This window comes from Lygodium microphyllum, chromosome 10 (assembly GCF_053477565.2).
Source record: "Lygodium microphyllum isolate KBCC chromosome 10, Lygodium_microphyllum_v1.1.10, whole genome shotgun sequence".
Lineage (NCBI taxonomy): Eukaryota > Viridiplantae > Streptophyta > Polypodiopsida > Schizaeales > Lygodiaceae > Lygodium > Lygodium microphyllum.
In genome coordinates this window covers 112,674,917-112,682,036 of record NC_141144.1, presented here as the reverse complement: position 1 = coordinate 112,682,036, position 7,120 = coordinate 112,674,917, and positions in this window count along the sequence as shown.

The following is a 7,120-nucleotide window of genomic DNA, read 5'->3' as shown; positions in this document are numbered from 1 at the left end:
GCCCCGACCTATTTTCATTGCTGATGACTTGACCAAGGAAGAGGAGGCAACTCTTATTACTCTCTTGTGAGAGTACGTAGATATATTCGCTTGGTCCCTTGATGAGCAGAAAGGGGTAGATCCGAGTGTAGTGACTCATAACATCCCAATGACACCCAATGCAATGTCGATCAAGCAGCGACCATATCCGATGAATCCCAAACATGCTCACATTGTCAAATAGGAAATCCATAAGAGCACGATTCATTTATGAAATCAAGCACACAGATTGGGTGTCAACAATAGTGATTGTAATGAAGAAAAATGGAAAGATCAGAGTGTGCATCAATTACAATAATGTTAATGCTACCACAAAGAGAGACAATTATTCGCTATTGTACACTAAGCATATGCTCGAGAGGGTAGTTAGTAAAGAGGCTTACAGTTTCCTGAATGTCTTCTCCAAATACAATCAAGTGCAAGTGCATCCTGATGATAGGCAAGACCGCATTCGCTACCGAGTGGGGCGTCTTTACCTACATAGTTATGCCCTTTGGGTTGACGAATGCACCAGCCACATTCCAGAGGCTCATATATGCCATTTTCAAAGACACTCCTAGGTGAGAGTTAGAGGTATTTTGTTGATGATTTATATGTTCACTCTAATTGGAAGGAACACCTAGACAAGCTTTGAGTAGTCTTTGAAAGATGTAGATGGTATCGTCTCTCATTGAACCCCCTAAAGTGCTAGTTGTGTAAAGCATGGATGCATTCTAGGGCACGTGGTGTTAAAGAATGACATTGCCATCAACTTCTTGAAAATTAGGGTTATTGTCGATCTTCCACGACCAACCAATTACAAGGGAGTTGAGTGCTTCCTAGGCCATACAGGGTACTATCGATTATTTGTGTTGAACATGTATTGATTGCTAGACCTCTATACAAATTTTTTGTGATATTTGAATGGACTGAGGAATGCCAACATGCATACAAAGAGTTGAAGAAGGCTCTAACCACAACATCAGTCCTAAGAGACCCAAATTGGACCATAGCCTTTCATGTTTGCATTGACATCTCAAAGTATGCTGTGGAAGCTGTGGTGTACCAGCTTGGGGAACACAATTTAGACTATCTAGTCAGCTTTGCTAGCAGACAACTCACGGATGCTGAAATAAACTACTCCATTATGGAGAGGGAAGGATTAGCCATGGTGTTTGTTGTAAGGAAATTTTGGCATTACCTTTTGGTTACACCTTTTATTTTCTTTGTTGACCATCAAGCATTGCTTTATCTTGTTAACAAACCCTGTGCTATGGGACACATTGCTCAATGGTTGCTGCTACTTCTAGAGTTTGACATCTTTGTGGTTGTATGCAAAGGGAAGCAGCACTACATGGCTAGCCATATGTCTCACATACCTCCAGGAGAAGCTGTTGGACAAGGCATCAGAGACGACTTGCCTAACATGCATTTGTTTAACCTGTCTAGCAAAAGGGACTTGTTTAGAGTTGACTTGATGCCATGCTAGTAGATGACATAGTCCAAGTGCTTGAGCATGGACTACTTGAAAGACCCATCGAAAAGGCCTGACTTAGGTGACTCATCCTTAAAATACAACCATATCAGTTGATAGCAATATCTAATAGGATCTTAGTGAACGCCCTAACCAAAGTAGTCTTAGCCTTGTGCATCAACTAGGACAAAAAATTGATGGCAGCCTTATGGGTCTATCGAACATCCTATAAAATAGCAGTAGGACAGACTCCCTTCAAGTTAACCTATGGGACTGAAGCCATTCTACATGTAGAGTTATTTGTCCCGAGCCTAAGAGTAGCCATCCAAGAGAGATAGGATGGAAAGGAGGCATGGATGGAGTGCCTAATTGAGCTAGAACACTTATCAGAGACTCAATTTCTAGCTACCCATGTGTTGATTTGCAAAAAGACATGCGACAAGAGTTGGTTTGACAAGCACATCAAGCAGCAAGAATTCAAGTAGGGTGACTTAGTGTTGTTGTACTCAATAAAGGGTCATAAATAGAAGATGAAGTTTAGGGGATTAGGGCCTTTTTAAGTCTACATTATCAGTCGAACCGGTAATGTAGAGCTCGAGACCCTCGATGGAGAGGGCATAGGCTTCTTCAACGGTAGTCGCATAAAGAAGTACTACCCTCCCACACATCCACTGCATGAACCTCCCATGCTAGAGTCCCTTGTGATGGTCCGAGCTGCCGCATTAATGGAAATTGATGAGGAGGAGGGAGAGGTAGTAGCGCCTAGCACCTATGCATAACGGTCACTGCCCAACAAACACATACTTTCCATGCATTGATCAATGAGGGAGCCAATTTTAATATCTTAACTCACGATCATTGGACTCAAATTGGTCGACTACAACTACAACCCACCAATGCCAAACTTAGCCCATTTGGGGGTTGATCCTATGCCCTTTTAGGAAAGTACAAAATCACAGCCACTATTGAGTTTGAAAGCATACCCCTAATATTTTATGTGCTGCCAAACACAAAAGACGCTGGTAAGGAATTGCTATTAGGACGCTCATTTAAAAAGCAAGCACATTTTAATATCGACTACAAGTTATAGCATATTCACCTTGCTATCGGCAATATACGAATAGTCACGACTTTTGGCAAGGGCAACGCGGCTCCATCAAAGCTCGTGAGGCCACCGGTAGAGAAACCCACCACTAAGTCTAAGGAAGGGGATCGAGACTTGTCACAACCTGCCACGCCACACTGCCAACGTACCGCTAGATCAAAGCTAAGGCCTCTAAACCACATTTCAATTGGGTGTCTCAACATCAAGAATTGTTGTTTAGGAGCCTACAACCATGACCTCGCAAGCCCAATAACTCATACTCAAAACCCCGAAGACAATGAAGAAACTATAGGTACCGATGAACGGTCAACTCATGATGGGTCCCCAAGACCTTATTGCAAGTGCAAGGCTATTATGAGGTCAATGACTAGATATGGGGGCCTAAAACCAAGGGAGCTAGTAGCATTATTCAAACGCCACCTCAAACTCGAGCACACAAAACCCCATGATAGATCAAGCACTAAAGCCCCAAAAAACTCAAGCTCTGAAGCCCATAGAGCCTAAGATGTGAAGCCTACAGTGCCTCAACAAGTCTATAGATTGAAACTGCAACTTATCGACCCCAAATCAACCCAACTTAGCACTGCTAGTATCCCTAAAGCCTCACAAACACCTAGCAACACACAGTTAGAATCTCAAACCATGCTTAGCATACAAGAGGCTAAACCACATACTCAGGAGCAGCTGCAACCATAGACGTCAGCTATTGAGCTATTGTGTCCACTCAAACCCTAGCCTCCAAGCAGGTCTTAAACCCTCTTACGAACAACGATCGATCCTTACCTTGGCCGCAGACTTAGCTGAAAATATAGGGGATGACTTGGTTGGTTGCCTTCGGCATTTGGATGCCACATTTATGACTTGCTAAAAGCTACGATTAGACCTAGGTCTTTTAGATGGGCCTTTAGCAACGGAGGTACACACACTTTCTTGCTCATGGGAAGAATCAGAATTTGTATTCATTAAGGTTTTCTAGGTAGCTGAGAAACTCATTGTCACCTAGATTTCCTGTGAACAAGCACACAAGAAATGCCTCATTACATCTTACAAGACAAGGACACGATCCTTGCTACTGACCAAGAAATTGAGGAGTTGAAACAATTGGCCCATGACTCCTCTTTCTTGTGACAATGGTATGCCCTCTGACTTCAATGGGAGCAATAGGGCTACCAAATCATGGCCAACGCTGAGCAAAGATGTGCAATCAAGACCTCAAAATATGACCCAACTTATGTATCCCCAACCTCCTATAGGATGTTGACCACCATTCACAACCAACCCCTCGAAGAGCACATCATGACTCACCCCTACCTAGATTGCATTTTGACATAGAAGGAGTTACACATTGCTAGTAGAATAAATTCTGGTGATTTCCTACTAGATGTCCTCACCTACATCACTCATGTAAGCATTCGACTTGTCAACATGGACCACTATGCTAACATGGAGCACAACCCAAACTTCTACACTTGGCTCATGCAAAAGTGAAACACCATGAGCATGCATTGAATGGCCTTAACCCTTCAACCTCTAATCCTAGGAAGGATTTTTCTCATTTCCAAAGGGGGAGGGGGTAAGGTTGAAAAACATACTTTAAGGAAAACCATACTTTATGAAAATTATCAGGGACCTTCATTGGATTGTGCGAATTGTGAATAAAAATTCCCTTTCTATACTTAAGCTTTTCACTTTTCTATGAGCGCACAATCACTCTCTACTCATTATCTTAAGAAAACTAATGGTGAGTTGTGGTGTTATGACAGGGACCCACAATGGCAAGTCAGGAGAAGAGCAGCAAACCCCTATTCTTGGAAGAGGATCAAGATAAATATGGCCTCTCAATGGAGACGAGGGCTTTTAACCAGTCCAAATTCAGGCATGTCCTAAACCTAGAGGATGTGTCATGGAAGAACAGGCCGTAAAAGAGATTGTGAAGCAATGCAATTTGCAGAAGTACTTGGAGAAAGTCCGGCAAGCCATGGACTATGAGAAGTGCAAGGAATTCCTATGAACTTTCAAGAAGAACCGTGGCACCGTAACAGTGCATCAAGAAAATAAAACCCACCACTAGGTGGAGGTCAAGTTGGTGTAGAGAGCATTGGGCCTGCCCAACAAGGTCAAGAGACGGCCCAAAAGAGATGTATATGATATCATGGGAATGGACAAGATCCTAGTCCACACCAACGATGCCATTAGTCTTGCCAACATCCCAGATTAAGAAGTCTAGCTCTAAGCAAAAATAGCATTTCCTCTGGCTCGGTTCTTGCCTGCGATGGCTAGAACTCATTGGATCTCATTAAGTTCTATTTCCTAGCTCAATGTAAGATCAACCTCTAATGCTCTCTCCAAATATCGGCATTTCCTCTGGCTCGGTTCTTGCTTGCAATGGCTAGAACTTGTTGGACCTCATTAAGCCCTATTTCCTAGCATAGTCTTTTGAGCACGTTGATCCTAGTTATAGCTGGCTAAGCATTGCAAGGCAACTCTTCCTAGCCTCCTCTCCTCTTTGAGATCAGCTATGATTTCACTTGCGGATCTCCTGTGGTGTGTTATTTTCATTTGATAATCGTATTATGATATGAGTTGTTGTATGTCGACTGGAAAATCGCCTAGATCAAGATCTTGGCTACCTGTGCCCGTGCTAGCACTTGCCATATTGGTGGTATCTTGAACCACTAAGGTGTCAATGAGGGTGATTAGGTCAGCTAAGGACACATCTCTAATTGTGGTTCATTCCTTTCTTCCCTAAGTTATTAGGTTGTTTAAGGCTGTTCACTTTTCAGTGTTGGTGGGTGTCTTGGTTTGTCCCCGTGGTCCTAGGGATGTTGCAAGTCCTATTGGTGGGTTCATTTATTTGCTTAATTTTCCTTTACTATGTTCCTTATCAATGAAATCACTTTGCATATTTACGCTTAATCACACACTTGAATGGTGCAATGCAAGGCGAGTTGTGCACGATCAAGCTTTCAACTTTTCTCATGCACCTACTAAGTGCCTACAATGCAATATGCAACCTTCAATGAAATCATTCACACACACACACACACACCAAGCAATCAAATAGTGTCTCTACTGGAAAGTAAGCTACAAGTGATCGGTTGGTTTGGTCGATTCTTAGGCCTATCAGGATAAATTCTGGTGTTGGTAAGCTCTATGGTCACAGTCGCAAATCTAGGATTAGCTAGGGTCACTCAATATTTAGCTCACAGCCTTTGGTATGTTTGGGGGGTCTGGATGGTTCCTAAGAATGTGTTTTGGTTCAGGTAGTCTTCCAATTCGGATGTCTAAGTTGCATGTCTTTGATTGTTTGAGTTTCATACTCGGCCATCCAAGTGGTGGATTTGGTTTGTCCAAATGGTCAAGTCCGACTCGGATAGGGGTGCCCGTTTGAGTCCGAAAAAGGTGTGTCCGAGTGGACAATTTGGTCATTTGAGCATCAAAGTGGAACTATTCTAGTGGACTTTTTTAAGTGTCCAAGTGGATCAACTCGGCCGTCTGAGTGTGGCTCATCCGAGTTCAAGAAGGGCTATCTGAGTGGACAAAGGTGACTCAGCCGTTCAAGGAGCCAATTACGATTCAACCATCTGAGGCCTGGGGCACTGTCCAAGTAGTGAGAAAAAATACGTTGAATGATAAAAAATCAATGAGAAATTAATCACTTAATCATATGCACTTCTAGCTATTATCCCGTCTATATTCTTCAATTAGCACGAGGAGGATTTTGAGCATACATGAAACCACTGAGACTAATCACACAATAGATTTTTGTGCTCTCTTGGCCTGCCACTCTCTCCTAACCTGTTGTTCTCTCTCTCTCAATCTCTCACAAGCTCAAATGAGCTCTTTCCCCCTAGCTTAGGCAAACTCCATCTTCATGCTCCAACCTCCAACCTCCATAGCCGTACATATGAAAAAAGAGAAGAGAAGAAGAAGAAGAAGAGAGGAGAAGAAGAGCTTCTCCATGGTTCCTCACTCTCACACCCTCACACTCTCCCTCTCTCATACTCCCTCTCTCATGCACAAGAAGGAAGCAAGAGCAAGAAAAGAAGAGAGCTAGTTTGCACACATACTAAGAATGAGCTTATCCATTCACTTTTTGACTTTTATACATGCCCTTCTTCCCTTGGGTACCCAACCCACTTCCATGACCAGTCGTCTAACCTTGGTCCTCTTTTCCACTATCTTTCCTATTATTTTTTCTATTCTCATGGCTCCTTTATATGTGCCTTTTCATTCACAACTTACACAGGAAAGAGCCTAGTGCTCTTTTACAAAGGGCTAAAAGGTGCTTTATTTATTGTGTGCTTTGTTTTTTATTTTTAAAACTTTTTCCACGCTTCTTGGTCTTCTTTTTCCAATGGGTTGTCTTTTTATGCTTCTTCTTAAGCCTTCTTAAGCCTTGAACCTTGTGTCATTTTGCACCTTGTGTTGTTCCAAGGGTTAACAACCATGCATTTCTACACCTTGGACATCTAAGAAACAACACCTCCAGCAAAGGTGAAGACATAGTTAGAAGTGGACTT